Below are 18005 nucleotides of genomic sequence, written 5' to 3'. Positions count from 1 at the left end.
GACCGGAGCCGCCCGAAGTCGACATCGTGAAGAGACTGCCCGACGCCATCGAATCGGAGGTCGAGATCGAACCGAGGCCACCGACATCGGACCGGAACCGCCTACCGGCGTCGACAAAGAACTGACACTGTGCCGAGGCCGCCGAGACCGAACCGGAACCGCCTCACGGCATCGACACGACTCCAGCGGCGTCGGAACATCAGAAAAGGGCAGTAAGTGGAGTAGAGGGCGCCTAAGGCCCTGTGGAGACCTGAGAGACTACTCTAAGGGGCTAGGGAGGTGCTGAAACCCACCTGACTGTGCCTGGGGTGAACTGGGACTAACCTAGAGAGGTTGTGTGGAGAGGAAAGCCTGGGCATTGGAATTCCCCCCTTTGATCTACCTCAGTTTAGGCCTCAGCCTTTGCCTCAGCCAGGGAGTAGGACCCCCCAAGCCTTCCACACCCTACAAGCTGTGCCTGGGCCAAATCAGCCCTTAAGTATTGAAGTGTCATCTGATTCATGAGTGTTACTGTATACTTCTAATTATTTATTGGGGAAACTGTATTTATTAAATTCTTATCTATTTAATGCTGCACTGTATTTATAGGTCCACAGGACTTGTTGGTGTACAGTATTTATTGGTACAGTATTTATTGGTACAGTATTTATTACCTCAAAGTATTTAATTGTCTGTATATATTGCACTTGTATTTATGCCCTGTTATTTATGATCACCCCTATTTATTCCAGCAAACAGCAAGTATTTATTTGACCTGCTCTATTTAAGAATTTGTATATTGTGATTGTTATTTATTTTCCCAATCGGCAACTAAGAGAAAAAGATAAAGAAGAATATTTTCATAATTTTTACGGTGTAGAGTCGTTTTTGGAACGGATGCACGCATGGTTATTGTATGGGTATATTGTATGCTTAGCACTGCGCCTGTTTCCTGACCACTCGAGCCAAGCTACCCCATTGTGTCGGGAAGGCCCTCCACCACCCTGCGGAGTGGGAGTGGGGCTGTTTCCAACAAAGATCCTTCCATTTGTGTTAATTAACAAAAAGAAGGCAAGGTAAAATAAAGTATTTGCCTAGGAATAAGCAGTAGAGTCAAGGATAGAAGCCAGGTTTGATCCTATATTTTTTGGTTTCACACTGTGCAGTTCAGCCACTAGAGCGATACCTCTTTCTGATATCAAAAGTTGATTCTTTGTTCTTAAATCTTGGAGAATGTGATTAGAGCATGGGTGATGGGCAGATCCACATTTTATTTCTGGCAGGTCTACATAGCGCAGCATTGCCCCAGGCCATAAAAGCGCTCCACATACTACTTACGCATTTTTATTTTTACGACACAAGGAGATTTGCAGGATGCGGAGCCAAGGCAGGGATTCTAACATGGTTCCCCAAGTTCACGGTTAGTAGCTAGAGCCACTAGTCCCCATTGCCTCCCATGAAAACCCGACATCTGGGAAAGCCTTTCTGTTAGAGAGTGTTGCACAAATAAACCATCACGCTTTATTCTGAAAACTCTTTTGATGTGCCTCATTTTATGAGCGTGATATCCCATTCTACGTGTTTGTTATTTCTTCGCTGTGTGTGTGCGCCTCCATGTGGGAGTGTGGCATTTTCTATTATTTGGAAGGGCGAAGCAATACACAAATTTCTTCCTCCCTGAAAGAAAGAAATTGGCTACCAATTGAAGCTCGTTGCAACCTTTACACCGGTAAACCAGCTTACCTTGCATCCAAACTCAAAAATGCAGGTTGGACGAGAAACCTAAGTAGCAACAAAACCCTGCTTCTCATTCCACCTAAAAAATCCTAAACACTGAACTCTGGCATGCTCCTTCTCTCCCTAAAATCCGGAACCCCACCCCAATAATATATCAGGACTAAACCATTCTTCATACATTTCAAGAGACATCTCAAGGATTTCCTCCTCCATTGGCACCTCGATCAGATGTACAACAATCGCCCAACGCCATAGGGTTTCTATAGAACTGGCATCTTGTCCAGATGAAGAACAACCACCCAGCCAAGATGGTTTCTATACCCCGTTATTTTTGTTCATCTTTCTGTCTTTCCCTCTAGGTCATTACCAAATTCTCGACACTGCTTTTTTCTGAACTAATTATTGCCTGTCATCGTTGTGATAATGTTGTAAAGCTCTCTGATGCCATTGTGTGTGGCCAGTGCTATATAAAACTCTTGAATAAATAAATACATAAATAACAAATAAGAACCTGCCAGCGCAGCCAATGGCTGTACCAACATAACACCTCACCATCGCACTCCAGCAAGTGTGACAATTCAGACTATTTCAGGCCACACAACGCTATAATAATGGCATGAGAGGCTGGTATTATTCATTTTCAATGTATATTGACTTGATAAACATGGTTGTTGTGCTCCTCTCAAAATTAAAAATACAGCGCCACCGTGTGGTGAACTGTCACTAATACCGGTGCTGATAATTAAGTGCTGGTGCGAAGCATTGTAAACCACCCGGCACAAATTGAGCACTAGTTTACATGTAACTCTCCTTCAATCACATAAGGGCTTGTGCCAACCTTGCAGACCTTTCCAATAGCTTCCACAGTTTTCACAACCATTTAGCTTCTAAGACAATACTATGACAATGCTGCCTAATCCAGTGCAGTGTTTAAATCAGGACAAATCGCTGGCAAAGCTTTTGCCAGTTTACCAAGTCGTGGGAATATACAAAATAGGGTAATCCAGCAAATTAACTAATTATTATTGAAAGCCGTACAGTTTAGCCCAAAAAATGTTGCCTTCGAAGAAAATAATAATATGAATTAAAATGAGTTCATGTTTTTAAAACCTTTGCTCAAGTACCACTGCTTTTGTCTTGTGCAGCAGTAATTTTGATTTTTACTGGGTCAAGTGGTGTGTGGGGAGGTAGAGTCCACCTCATTGACATGAGGACTGGGAAAGGAAGGGTTGAGGAGGTAAAGTGAATTCTTGGTGTGATCGTGAAGACACTCTACCCGGTGCACTGTACATTATTCAGCCTGTCTCCTGATTTTCTTAAAGACAGGATTCATCGCTACATCCAGTGGTGCACTCTACACTCAGCCTACTAGAGCTTCTTGGTCATTATTCGACCATCAAGTCAGTGCAAAGGTTGCTGCACCTTCTGTGCTCGGGCTCCCAGTTTCAGGAATGCTCGCCCTCCTCAGCTCAATCAGGTCAGATTCCAAAAATAATCTTAAAGCTGGCTTTTGATAGGTGCTTAGGCATTTTAGGTCATGACGTGTTCGGCTCCTTTGTGATCAACGCCAAGAAACCTATTTGGGTGCACATTGCACTCTATGAGTAACACAGTTAACCAAACTTCACACTTTTACAATCTGTTGGCTATTGGAACATCCTTCAAGGGTGTCACTCTAGGAAGCTTTCTATTTTGCTTATATAAAAGCTTCAGACAGTGGGCAATGAGTATTTTCTGTAGGTCAGGCTGTGTGTGATTAAGGCCCCTAGAAGTCTTTCTGATGTGTAGAGATGGTAGGAAAAAAAATGCCTACGTCATAGCAGCCAAAAGGACCTAGGACGTCCCTAGGCAACAATCTGGGGCAGCTAGGGGTATCCGCTGATCACAATGGCTCGCCCTGTAGTACCTCTAGGACTGCCTTTGCTACCCCTGATCTCAGCAGCTGAAAGCAGCAGCAAATCCGAGAGTGAACAGAAGTCTGATTATCCTGCTCCCTGTAGTTTATGGAGTTCCTGTACCCCAACCAGCCCCCTAGCAGCAATAGTGAGATCCTGAGGGCAAGAGTGGGCCAAGGATTTAACTTGCTGATGTCATCGGTGAGTTGAAATGCATGTGCTATCATTCCTGCTACAAGTTGTGGTGAATAGATGAGGACACGTAACCATTGTATGAGGACAGGGAGCGGCGTCCTACACTCAGGTCAGCGGCCAGTACAATTCTAAGGCACCAACTTTATCCAAAAGAAGAGCTAGCTGGTAGGGTTGAGGTGCCTGCTCCTCAGCTTGTGTGAAACTTCAATTCCACGGGCCAAGTGTGTGAATTTAACATTAGGGGAAGTTTCAAATTACGAGATTTCGCTCAATTGTTAACTGTGGGACTCTGGTTTGCACAGAAAGGGCCTCAGTGGAGAGGCCTTTTCGGCTTGAACCAGCATTTTGGGGTATCTGGCATGACATTGCTATTTGAGGCCTTTGCACAAAATGTCACTAAAACCTTACACGATTTTGCACACTCCTACCATGAGTCTGATCGGGAAAACAAAAGCTACTACATATGCATGAACAGCACCTGTGTCGCTCAGTTTATATCATGGCGCTAATCTACCTGCAGCTAGGGGAACATTTTGTGACGAGTATTAAACCTGAACCCTAATGATACCGTCCGACAGAGGAGTTACTGGTTGTAAGAAAAGTTCACGGTATTAAGGCGCAGAGGTTAAGAGAGGATGCCGGCTGCCCTCCACCAGGACTCTTGCTCTGGTAAATATGCTTCTCGGCTCGTGCAATCCAAAGGGCACATGTATTTGAGGCCGCCTAGGCCTTATCAACGCTCTTAACTGTGCGCTGCCTCCGAAACGTGTGTCTCAATGGCTGCACTCATTGTGTTTGGCGGATGTCGCCATGGAAACGGCATGGTCTCTGGGATGCGGAACCTGAGTCATCCCTGGTGCTTACAGGAGAGAGGCGGGGGTGGAAGACAAGAGAAAAGGGTCTCCCCTTCAGCGCCCCACGCAATACAAGCTCTCCGCTGGCTCTTTCTACCTTTCAGGGGCTCGATTTAATAAAACTGTTGCCACAAGGGTGGCTTAATATCGAACAGAAACAATAATGTTTGTTCAAGTGGATGTGAAAAGATTACAGGTAAGTTTATGCGCATAAATAAACTCGCTGCACCCAGCAAACCAGCGCCTTGAGACCCTCACGGTAGAGTAGTAGCGCTTTACAAACACTGATTGACTAACTGGTGCACTGGGTACGTCTTTGTTGGCTTAACAGTTGGTTAGGGTCTTTTCCTGCACAAATTATTTTTAATTTCTCGAGCCGCATCATCAGCCAGACAAAGTGATGTTTACCACACACCTCATCTGGGTCTCCAGATGCGGTTGCCGCATCACCCATCAGCGTGGCCACACAATTCGTGGCAGTAGGCACCCCCCTAGACACTGGTCATCGGGGACGTTTCTTGAATAGCAGGTTTCCTAAACAAGAGCGACTGTCTCAAAATAGCTTTTCAACTGCTGTCCTCCACTGCAGCCAAGCTGGCACTTTGTTTATTTAGGATTCGTGTTAGTTTCACAGTTTCCTGCTGTCATTGTACATTCGAAATAGTGAATCTGCGGCTTCGGCGCTCGACCACCGAGCTGAGTAAAATAACAGACCGCATGCGCACACTGAAATATTATCCTTGTGAATCCACCAGAATGTCCTAGCAGCTCTGGAAGAACACACACAAAGTCCATGAGCGGCAGACACGGCTTAAAAGGCCCAAACAAACACTCGCAGGGAGTGGCAGGGCATATAGTGCCAATATCGGCAACAGTTGTCACAAAACACATAAGTACATAAATAAAACACACGACACTGTAATGTAAGTGGAGAAATATTGCTGCAGGTTTATTAGCATAAACAATATGCAAACATGGTGGGTTATCTTACGGGCGATCCCAGGGCAGGCCAGCCCCTATGCCGCCTGCCCGTCTGATAAGCCTAGAGTCGCCATGGCAACGCCAGATGGTGTATACCAACTAATGGGAGGGGCCACCCCTCCCATCCGTGGACCCCCAGTCCACTTGCTTCACACGCCCCCTGCCCTGTGAGGGGTGGGCGGAGCATACATGGCAGCCCCCGGTTGCTCAGACCCACAACCGCCTGTTGGCTAACGGGGCGCCGTCGTTCTTCCAGGGGACAACGCTAAAACATCCCTGGGTATCCTAGCTTAGCACCCCGCGGTGCTGCTGCATGATATACCCCTTGGTATGTGCAGACCCTGGATCGCCCTGTAACTCCTCCTGCAACACAAAGTAACATTGTTAGAAGACCTAACCCCCCCCTTTGTACCTCCGAACGCTGGGTAAGCGGAGGGGCGGGCAAGGCGAACGAGAGGACAAGAGGGCAAGGAGGGGGCGGAGACAGTATAAATACCCCTGTCTCCTCCCCGCCCCCGCCGGAAGCAGCCATCTGCTGGGGTCTCCCCTGGTGTAACCCAGGGACTAGACCTCCCACCCCTGTGCCTTCCTGTGGCACTAAGGCGGCCGCCCTCTTAGGCGGGGGGGCGCTGCGCAACCCCCCTTCCCGGGCAGCCTTACATAGTGCCAATATCAGCAACAGTTGTCACAAAACACATAAGTACATAAATAAACCACACAACACTATTGTAAGTGGAGAAATATTGCTGCAGGTTTATTAGCATAAACAATATGCAAACATGGTGGGTTATCTTACGGGCGATCCCTGGGCAGGCCAGCCCCTATGCCGCCTGCCCGTCTGATAAGCCTAGAGTCACCATGGCAACGCCAGATGGTGTATACCAACTAACGGGAGGGGCCACCCCTCCCATCCGTGGACCCCCAGTCCACTTGCTTCACACGCCCCCTGCCCCGTGAGGGGTGGGCGGAGCATACATGGCAGCCCCCGGTTGCTCAGACCCACAACCGCCTGTCGGCTAACGGGGCACCGTCGTTCTTCCAGGGGACAACGCTAAAACATCCCTGGGTACCCTGGCTTAGCACCCCGCGGTGCTGCTGCATGATGTACCCCTTGGTATGTGCAGACCCTGGATCGCCCTGTAACTCCTCCACAGCCTTGGGAGTGGCCACCGTCACTACCAGGGCCCCCCACCAAGGTAGACCTATTTACTTACAACCTGCTGCAGCCAAATCTTCCCCTAGATACAGTAGGAGAAGGTCCATGCCTAAACTAGAAAGGTGCACCCCATCTCCCTCCAGGCACCCTGTGGACTTGACGTGTAAAAGACCATGCATGATGAAGCCAAGACCCTTTGCTCTGCGCAACTGCGCATGGCTCCCGGTAGGCCTTTTTACCTACAGCATGCTGATACCGGGCTTCTCCCAGGTCCAGCCAAAACAAGTTTACGCCTAACCGGACCAGCGGCCCGCATGCACTATCAGGCCAGGTTCCCCCATCCTTTCTAAACTCCCCCGGGAATTTTGACTGAAATGACCTTAAACCTAAACTAGGCGATGGTCCAAAGTTGCCTTTGCATGGCCGAAGCACAATCCCTTTGACAGGACACTCCTGCCTGGCCGTGCCAATGCGGGAAGGGGTAAGGGTTGACAAGCCCACCTTACTTCCTCTTTCACTCCGTTGGAGTGCGTCCATCGCATTCCATCAGTCACCACCAAATGTGAAGCCTTGCCCTCCCAAAATTCTGCTGGTATACCAGGGAGGGACAGGACAGAGTGACCACAGAAGAGAACCAGCGAGTAAAATTCTTCTCTATTTTGAATACTGGGGAAGCCAATTGTACTCCAGCTGGTGTCTAGCACAAAGTGTCACCCCGGGGAATCCCTTAATCATATGGACCATCTCGCCCCCGTTGGAAGGCCACTTCCACCACCTGCCTAGCTGCCAGCCAGTGCTGGGGGGTGAGAGAAGTTACCCGGTACCGGTTCTCGCATCAATGGTACCTGTTTCGTCGAATTCAAGGACGGGCTGCTGAGTGACCAACCAGGCTCCGCCCTTGATCCAGGGTCAAAACCAAGCCCCTCCAAGTTCTGCTGCTTCACCTGCCTGTTAACACGAATCCCAGGGCAGACCACCGGCCTATGACCCATGTTTGGCCATGCCTGAGCTAAAACACCTCTGAACAGCATGACAACAGGCTAACCACCAGCATTGCATTCTGAATGTTCCTGACACAGCCAAGAAACATGCGCATAACTAAAGCAACTGGCACCATGCCATAAAAATATCAATTCAGCCTTCTATGAATGCAAAATGTGCTCTGTGGCGATCCGTATTAGTGTTCCCTCAAAACCAGCCGCCCTAACCAGGCAACCCGCACCCTCTTGGCACTTGCACACTCCCGCCCCAGCTGCCCTAGAGTGCCTGGTCGTGTGTGGCCACAACCTGCGTTTTATCACGGACGTTATATCGGGGTATGATGACACTCAACTAACTCTACTGCTGAGTGCCCCTTGCACCATCGCAAGTATGTCTTTGCCTATTTAGTGGCTGGATGTAAAGTTAGATGACATTGGCCGCCCAGTCCCGGGCAAACATAGCAGCTTTACAGTTTCTGGTGCTGTAGACCGTACCTGTAGCTTGCGAACCAAATGCAATTCCCTTGCTCCTGTTGAGCACGAAACCCACAACAATTTCTCACCATGGTTCACTACCTTACTGCTGCTCATCATTTCCTAGCAGGATGTTGACAGATCAATGTTCTGCAATGGCACTACTTCGCAGCCTGTACCATTCTGCCAGTGCCGAAAAGACCTTTGTCCTGCTGCCTGGCCTAAGCAATCTATCCCTGTTCTAGAAGCGCCCGCTTCAGCCCTGGAGCAAACAATTCGCCAGTAACCCCAAACTGGCCCTGATGCGAAACAAACCATGCCAAGGCACACAGGTGTGTGTAATAACTAATAGCAGGTCTAACAGCGTCAACCAGCATCCTCAGCTTACAATAGGCGTGAAGGAGTAGGGGTTTCCAGTGAGAATAAGATGACAGCAAATACAGCGGGAGGAGCGACCAATGACCTGCCCAAAGACTCTTCGAAATCCTCCTACCGAATGATGTGGGAGCTTGCCACCAACCTCTGTCCAAGCCTGCCAACCCCACAAGTATTTGGACCCCTATTGCTCCAAGGATTGGAGGGGGGAGGAGGGGCAGTCTGGTCTGAAGATGTGTGTGATGGAGGACATGCGTCCTAGAGTACCTATAGTTGGGTTCAAGCGAGTACCTGATGTGTTTAATACTAATAACAGTAGTAGCAACTCAATCAGAACAGGGCTAGCGGCCCCCCATTTTACAACCGTGTGCGACACATAGGGAGATTAACGGAAAGCTAACCCCAGTCAGACACAGAAAGACACACCACGTGGCTGTGCCCAAAACCACCATCCCGCATCAACCGACCCGATGGAAAGACAAGCGCCTAACGCTCTTCACTCGCGGATGACCCAGGAAATAACCAATCGTTTAACAATCGAGTAAATAACAACGGACATCCTTTCAGCATCTGAAGGCCTAGCCCTTCAGAAGTAACCTGGGAGCCCAACGCCAGGCATCAGGACAGGCCTCGGCACCTGTGGCGTGTGTGATCTTTGCCCACTACCGTGTGAACCACGGCCCCCGTTGCATTTTTTTTTTTTTCACTGAAGCACACGGAAACCACCCTAGCTGTTCCTTGCCGCTAGGTCATCCTACCCTCAGGAGGCCAATGAACGACCAGGTAACATTAACACTCACTCAACACTAGGCGCAACTCTTTGCTTAGCCTAGGTGCTGGATGCAAAGTGACACCTCCCCCTGCTCCCGACCATAGTGGTGAAGAGTCCCAGGAGTGCTCGGCTAATATAAAAGACCTCGACAGAACAGAGGGAGCCCTGCGCAGTTACAAGTGTTTTCCAGAGAAAAACTGGACTGCAGGGCTACCCAGCATGCTCCGGCACTGGCTATGGCTTACAGACCGGCCACCAACACACCGCGCATTTAATAGGTGTTCCAAGTCCACTAGGCCTAATTTGCCAATGCAACAAAGCATTGCAACCAGGCCCCCCCCCAGAACCGCTGAGGCAGGAATACTACCACTCAACCTCCCATCTCACATCAGTACTGGCTAGACTATGCCTCTTTGGTGCCTAGGATAATGAGACATCATTGTGGCTAACAGGCATATCCTCTTGAAAAATGCCTCCGTTCAGACATGGTAAGGCCGGGTCACCAACACTACTAGCCAAACTTCCTAAATTTTTACACTCCCAGGCCCTTTCAGTGTGAATATTATTTGAATCAGAAGGCACAAGGGATACCAACGGGCCCCGAGCCCATCCCGATGAAGGGTGTGCATTACCAACAGTGAGAGCCGTAGTCATTATTGGTGAGCCCAGGCAAAGTCAGGCAGATCATTGTTTCCCCAGGTCTATTTACAACATTTACTGGGTTACCAAATACGTTAAGGACATCTGCAATGCATAACCACCAGAGTACGATGTTGGGCCGGTGGGAGGAAGGCAAATAAACCACCGCTAACCCAAACCGCAACAAGGGACATATGACCTGTCTTTGAATGCACAGCACCTGTGGTAAGAACAAGTTTTAAAGGCATATTTATTGTCCCTTCACCACCAGCACACTAATTTAGAATAGAGGCACCGACAACCTAAACCGTTCCTTAATTAATGGAAAGTGTCGAGGCAAAGTCGACGTTAAAACCCCAAGAGCATCTGGCCATCTTCCACATGCAAGTCGAAGAAGCTGTGGCTCCAGTTTGCCAAGAGGTCAGGTGGCTCACTAAAGGTCCCAAAAGAGACGTGCGAGGCCATGTTCTGTATTTAATTAAGTTCAACTTTTGGCTCTTAGCAGCTCTTGCTGCATATAGACAAAGTTCACCCATACTTCTTGCTTCATACTCCCAATATGAAGAAATTTATGGAGGTTTGTACAAGGTTTCCTCTCCAAATATGTTGGATTCTCCCAGGGGTCTAACAATTAGCTATTTACACGAATGCCTTCCAACTCAAAGCCCCTGCATATAGCTGCAGTTCACCGTTTGTGCTGCGTAGCGACTACTTCAGTACCAAATTGTGTGATGCAGCCCCTATGTTTCATTAAGCCCTATATCACATTTCACCAAAAACCAAGGCAATGATATACATGACCCCTACCTTCCTCCTCAAGGTTATTTCTAATTCGTGCCAATCAGAATATGTAGTCCCCTAAAGGCCCTTTCCATATATTTCCTTGCCAGATGAAAATCATCTCACACACAAGAAGCAGAGTTCTTAAAAAGTGCCTAGTCAAAACTAAAGACTTGAGGCAGTCTACTCAACTATGCTCGTCTCCATAACATGACTAAAATGCTGTAAAACTCTCACACTCTCGCGGAGAAACGGCAATGCTGTGGCCAAGGGGCAGGGCTTCACGCAGTACATACAACAATTTCCAGAAATGGCCATCTTTCGCCTTAAATGCCCTGCAATGCACATGAAAGGGGGGGGCAGCGCGTATTGTAAGAATCAATGGGAATAGAACCTGTGACCTCGAATAAGAGTCTCTCTCAGACCTTAACCCTTAGGCCACAGTGCCTTTACCTGCGCTGAACCAAGGGGGGGGGGCCGAATTAACTGAAGCCAGAGATCACACGATGGTGACGCGACCACTATACTCGCAACTTGCATTCGCGCACATTTGGCGGCAGCGGCGCCGACGGACCACCAACTTCAGGCACCACCCGGTCACAACTCGACGCACAGGGGCATTTACCTTCAATAATTTCCCAGGAACACAGGATGGTGCCGCCACCACAAGGCTCGCAGCCTGCTGCACCGCACCTTCCGCGGCAGCGCCGCCAACGGAACCCATCATCACGGCCCCACTCGACGCCCAGTGAAATACAATAAATGATTTGCCCAGGATCACCGGATGGTGCCGCCAACCTATTATATCATTAGGCCGGGACCGTTTGTTAACACGCTTCTGCCCCCCCCCTTTCTTTTTTGCGCTAAACTAGCAGAATTCCCATTTTATTTTTAGGGGGGGGACCCCAAGATCCAGCGTTGTCTGCTATAAGACCTTAATATGCCCGCATAAGAGGGGCCTAAACTCATAGCAAAGGCACCAGCATCCTGTAGATCACATTCTGGCCTCCCATCCAAGTGCTAACCAGTCCCGACCCTGCTTAGCTTCCAAAACGGCCCCTGAACGTCTGATTCACAGAGGACACGGTAGCGTGTGCGAGGCTGCACATAAACACAAAAAACCGCAAATGCCGAGGGCCTGAAGTGCAACAGAGGAGGTTGCTTCCCCACCGCTGCGAAACACGCTCCGATGCGCGTCGAGCCTGCTGTGCTCATGATGAAAGAAACGGAGAAGACGGGGATCTAACCTGAGGCCTCATGCGCTGAGCAATGCTCTAAAAAAAAAAAAAAAGTATACTCTGCAATGTGTAAGCAGGTCCAGGATAAAAGACACATGCGCACTATTACATTTCAGGACTCCAAGTACAAATGCAAGTAACAAAAGGAATTCTCAATTGAAAGCTGCACCCGCCGATCTGCTCACATCATACGCACTCCGAAACCCACCTGGCACACGTGCCCCGCAGCAGGCGCGTCAACCCTCTGCACTACACCGAAGTCAAGAATTCACAAACAATGATGCTGATCACTCTCACAGGAAGATAGTCAATCACCTGAGAAATCCTGACATAAAGTGAGGCCTGGTAATTGCCGAGGGAAAGAAACGCTGAGTCCGATGCAGGCTGGGGGCCCGCCTCCAAAGTGGGCGGAGCCTGCATCCGCACTAGCGAAGGCTGCGCTGAACACCCCGTGGTCAGCAAGAAATTGCGGGCACGCCCGCTGGCCCCTGTCCACGGCTGAAAACCGAGATGCATGCGGTGAGTAAGCCTTGGTTCCCTGAACTCTGCCCCCACTCTCAATCACGCCAGCCTCAAAACATGCCCCCGACGGAGCGCAGTTCCTTCCCTAATTTCGCTGCGTATCACATGTAACCCCCGTTCCAGGGGAGGGGAGGCAATCTAGATGTTGGGCCCGGGCCTGTACTGCCAAAGCGCCGGAAATAAACGCCCCCCTCCCAGCTAACCTGGGCCTCTAAAGACCCTCAAGGACGCTCCACGCCGCGCGAAAAGAGTTAAGAGATAACAAAACTCCCTGGAGCCAGGTTAGAACCAGCGTCTGTAAGTCACTCCACTGCCGTCCTCCGCTCTACCCACTGAGCTGACGAAGGCTCACTGTGGAACGGCACGGACGAGTCCGGAATTCGCACCAGGCCCCTTCAGTGCTCTAGCACCGGGTGTGCGGCCAAGACCCCCCTCAGTCTAACTTCCACCCCAGCGAGATGCCGGGGCCTACCGAATTTGTCGGCCCAGATACTCGCTTCGTACCAAATACCCCCTCCAAAACGGCATGGCAAAGCCCCGACTGCTGACCTATTTACATCAAATGCACTCTGTAATCTACTTGGCACAATTTCATAGCAGCAGGGACATTGACCCTCTGCACTAACTTCCCCTTAGTCGAAACCTCAACTCTACAAAATGCTGATCTCTCTCCAGGAAGAAAATTAATCACACGAGTTATCTTGACCCACATGTGAGGCCTGGTAATTGCCGCGGAAAGAAACGCAGCATCAGGTGCTTCAAAAGCCTAATAAACTCCCAAACCCGGCGCCCCCACGAAGCCAGGGGCGTAACAAAGGCCCCCGCAGCCCCCGCAGTGCGGGGGGGCCCCGCGCTCCAGGGGCCCCCTCAACAGGAAGCCTCTTAATGAATTAAATAGCCGGCACACGACCTCCTAATAAAATGATGCTCGCCGCACGCACGCCTGGGGGGAAGCCCCGCGCTCCAGGGCCCCCCTCACACTGACTCTTAAATGGCCGGCTGGCGGCCTCTTCATAAAATGGTGCGCACGCACACCAGGGGACCCCGCGGTCCGGGGGCCCCTCACACTCAGCAAGCAAGCCACTGCCCTCTTCATGAATTAAATGGCCGCTGGTGGCCTCTTAATAAAATGGTGCGGGCCGCATGCACGCCTCGGGGGCCCTCGCGCTCCAGGGGCCCCCTCACACTGACTCAGCAAGACTTTCATGAATTAAACGGCCCGGCCGGCTGGCGGCCTCTTAATAAAATGGTGTGCACACACGCCTGGGCCCCGGCCGGGCCTCCGGTGATGCGATGTGCAAATAGTGAACGGGGCAATTAAGAGATTTGCACCGTCACACACACTCTAAATGGTGTGCGCCTCTGACTACACTGAGGCTCTTTATTAATTTATTAAATTGTGTTGGGTGCGCGTGCGTGCGGCGCGCAGTTGTCTGCGCGGGTGGGGCCGGGGCTGATGACCGACCAATGCCATTTATTTTGAATTTGTTGTCGGACATGCGCATTGCGGAGCGCCCGCAATTAAAAGTGCGCGTGATGGTGAGACTTGTGAGCCTGAGGTGAGCGAGGGCGAGGCATCGTGACACAACCACGCTACAACTAACGCCCTGGTCAGAGACTGAAAAGGACCGTCACCGGGCCATAATTTAAATTATTACTAGCCTCTGCTGCCTGACTAGCTTGCCTTTGCCCTGCCTTTTGTGCTGCCCGGCCCCGCTCGCGCCTGCCTCTGAATCTGAAGCTGCAGGCCAGCCCTCAAGTCGTCCTCGTCCGGTCAGGTGAGTCTGTCCGAGGCATGCGAGGGGGCCCCCTGCACTCCAGGGGCCCCCTCGCTCAGCAAGCCTCTTCTGCTGCTGTTCATTATGAATTAAATGGTGCGCACGCCCGCCACCCGTGACCCGACCTCTTATAATAAATTAAATGGTGAGCACGCACGCTGGGCCCCGGCCGGGCCTTAGAGGCACTTTATAAATTAAATGGTGCCTTGGTGCGCACGCATGAAAGAGGCTGTAAATGCAGCCAAAGGAATGGTGTGTGGGCGCGGCACTGCAGGGTGGCCAGGCTGTTTATTCATTCATTGATTCGTATACAGACGGATGAGGACAGCTATATGATGAGGAGATATGTGTCCCCTACTACAGCACCTGCATAACCTGTAGAATTCACAAGAGTCAGGGGCAGATTTACGAACTTTTCATGTAAACAAGCACAGCAAGCAGTAGAGCTGCTGCGTTGTGCTAAAGGAAGAGAGTACACAGTTTCACTGGAACATAAGTAGGTGAAGGGCATTCGGACTCCTGTATTGGTTTGTTTGTTTCAATAACATTCAATAACGTCTAAGTAGTGCATATAATCTGCATTAGAATGTTATAGGAAGAGAGAGGACTCTTCGATTCCAGGGTCTTGCAGAAAGCTGTAGACCTCTTTTTCTTTCTGCAGGCAAAAGGAAGACACACCATGCTCTAGACGGTTTAATCGCCCAACTTGGAGATGCAATAGCTTCCGAAAGCACAGACAGAAAAAACAGCTCTCATTTTACGGAACAAAACCTCTGTTGTTCTGATAAGGTGCGGAGGTAACAGCGAGGTTTTCTAGCCTGCTCCTTTTGGCGCTGAGAGTAGCTTATGCAGAGACAGAAAGGAAGGTGTTAAAGAGCCGATGCAGAAAAATTCTGATTTACTATTATAATGTTGCAATTAACAGCATGACTCAAATTCATGCTAATAACTCAGCTTGCCCGTTGTACCGTAGCTCAGTCGGCGTACAGGTCTTTCCACTAAATTTTCTGTAGGCTGCCACCTCCACTAAATACTTTATTTTTATCGACTTGGGCTGCACTCCCCTGGTGCAGACTGGTTTTTCAAATGTCCATGCATCTTCTTTTTAGCCTGCGTTATCTGTGCGTCTGTCCATGGTTGATCATTTGGCACTATAGCTGATTTGCTTAAAATCAACAGTTGTTAAAATTCAGCAGCCACTTGAAATACTAAGTTTCTCGTGCTACTTTTTCTTTTTGTGCCTCCTCAGAAAGAAATGCAAATGTTGAGTCTCTCAGGGGTGTCCAACATAGGTCTAGGAGAACCGGATCTATGCAAGATATTCAGCTTTTCACGCACTATGCAAACAAATGCAATTTAGAGTCATTTTATGTGGATGTCGTCTGTTTGGATATCCTAAATATTTGGCAAGGGTCTGGCCCTCCTGGACCTACCTTGGATGCCCCTGTATTTTCTACAGCGCAATGTCTGCCTTTTCGTCATAACGCAGTCTTGAAGTGGTCCTTGTCATTGCTAAGGTGCAAAGGATTAAAAAATACCCAATGTAGCTATTTTGAGAACAACTGACTAAGGATGCTATGGTTTGCTACCAAGTTGGTAATATGCCGCCACCATTGACTGTAATATTTATTAGAAAGAGAAACTTTCTCCAGCATGTGTGTGTTCTTGACACCACATTGCCAGTGCAGCCCATGCCATTGACAGGAAGTGTAGGTGGGCATATTTATGATATAGTTTTACAGTGGCTGAAAGTATTGATAATGTGGTCATAATAGTAAGAAGCATATTAGTAAGATGAATTTTATTGACATCAGATTAGATTTAACCCCATCAGCGCGGCGCGGATTACCGCGCTGTGCTGAAGGATCTATTGCGCGGGCGGGGCCATGACGGAGCGGTTCCGTCATACGCACAGCGCAACCGATGCGCATGACGGAACCGCTCCGTCATGCGCATCGAAGGGGTTAAAAAAAAAATGTTTTCAGAAAAGCTGTTTTTTCAAAATCCTGACTGTAAGGCCCTGGGGTGCATGGGTGAGGCTGCCTTATGTGTTAGTTAGCTTGGCATGGCTTTCGGATGCCTGATTTCTTGGATGACCCTATAAGGGGCAGGACTCCATTTTTGAGTGCATGCCTCAGACCAGCCCTGTTTGATGTTGCACCATTGTTGTTTTTAACCCGAGACAGAGTGTAGTAGATTGTTTGATGAAAGTGCGACTCTAAAGATTATTTTGAAAATGTAAAAAATCTGTGATCCTGCTGTTTTAAATGAAAGGTTATATTAAACATAAAACTATGAGAGAAACACTGTAAGAATCGGACCACCTTATAAGAGCTGCTATGTCATGTATGTTGGGTTATGGTATAATGAAATTGCATGATATGTTATGTTGTTCAATAGTATGGTGTACCAAGTTTTTCTATGCGTTACGTTGTTATGCTTTTATATTGTGTTATGTAACCGGGCTGTGATACTACATACCATTGCTGATTTAAAGAGTGCTGTAGGCAGAGAGAGGTCTACTTAAGTGTGCTAAGACACACGGGAAGGGGGTGGGCACAAGAAGGCTTATACAGCCAGCTCCCTTGGGTGAAGGGCACCATCCGGCAGTTTCCAGCTGCATCGCCTCAGTCTTTGTGGGCAGTGCCAGCACCTCTGAGGCATATTTCCACTTGAGCAGGAAGTGGACCTAGAACCTCTTTGCATTCTTCCTCTTTGGGGGTTCTGTATTTCTCTTCTCAGTGAGAGGTGGTGGGAAAGCGTTGCTTCTATTGGGATGTTTTCAGTGTCTGGCAGACCCCAGTTGCGCAGTCCGCTTTCCAAATGAGGCTTGATGGGAGCTAGGCTCCGCCTGGCATTTTTCCTCTCTCCTGGTATCCTGCTTCCAGAGGGGTGTTGGCCCTTGACCAGCTCCGGCACAGCAGCTATATCAGACCCTCCGTTCAGACCATGTGGCTTCTGTCTGCCACCCACGCTCCACCCTCAGGTGCCAAACATTACAGACAAAGCAGTGACCTTTGATGGAAAACATGCAAAAGAAAGAGATACAGATTTAGTGGTGCTTCTCTGGTCTATTTTCTATGTTCTCTGTAAGAACATGGGTATGACTGGGTATCCCTGTGCACTGTAAGGTCATAATTTACTATGTTTTAAAAGTCCACTTGCAAGAGTCATGCTGGCTCGCTACGTACCATCAGCCGCGGTGCGTCCATTGGGGCGTAGGGGCGTAGCCCCACCAGCCCTGCCCGCGGCTGCCATAAAATAATTAAAATAAATGTACGTGCTATTAAAATAAATGTACGTGCTTAGCACGATATTTATCCGGCGCCGCAGGGCAGCACCCGACTGAATCGGGAGTGCGCAGGGGGGGCGGTAGTTGTTTTCCCGCATGTATGCTTCGGGCAGCAACTTGCCCGAGCATGCGCATTAAAGTCCCCAGGGCCAGGGCCCCATTAGCTAGTAGGGGGGGGGGTGCAGGTTATGCTGGCGGCAGCCCCTGGCAGCAAAAGGGCGACAGGGCGAGCAGTTAGTGTGCCCTTCAAGCCAATCCTGGCGCTGCATGCAGCGCCAGGATTGGCCGGTCACCGCGCAGCACAGCAGGGGCAATCCATATTGGATGCCGAGCGTGGGTGGCTCAGCCGCCCTGCACA

The 18005-nt window shown here is 49.6% G+C and overlaps 2 long non-coding RNA genes across 2 annotated transcripts in view; one reads left to right on the top strand and one right to left on the bottom strand.

Moving 5' to 3' along the window:
- The window catches only part of LOC146858928 (uncharacterized), a 66724-nt gene extending 54352 nt beyond the window's left edge, over positions 1-12372 (bottom strand). The window contains exon 1 of the long non-coding RNA XR_014980045.1: positions 12264-12372. This is a non-coding gene — a long non-coding RNA (uncharacterized LOC146858928). The remainder of the gene's footprint in view (positions 1-12263) is intronic.
- A 1732-nt stretch (positions 12373-14104) lies between these two features.
- Positions 14105-18005, top strand: part of LOC146858927 (uncharacterized) — a 122608-nt gene continuing 118707 nt past the window's right edge. The window contains exon 1 of the long non-coding RNA XR_014980043.1: positions 14105-14355. This is a non-coding gene — a long non-coding RNA (uncharacterized LOC146858927). The remainder of the gene's footprint in view (positions 14356-18005) is intronic.

This window comes from Triturus cristatus, chromosome 3_2 (genome assembly GCF_964204655.1).
Source record: "Triturus cristatus chromosome 3_2, aTriCri1.1, whole genome shotgun sequence".
NCBI classification, from domain to species: Eukaryota; Metazoa; Chordata; class Amphibia; order Caudata; family Salamandridae; genus Triturus; species Triturus cristatus.
This window is presented reverse-complemented; position numbering and strand designations above follow the sequence as displayed.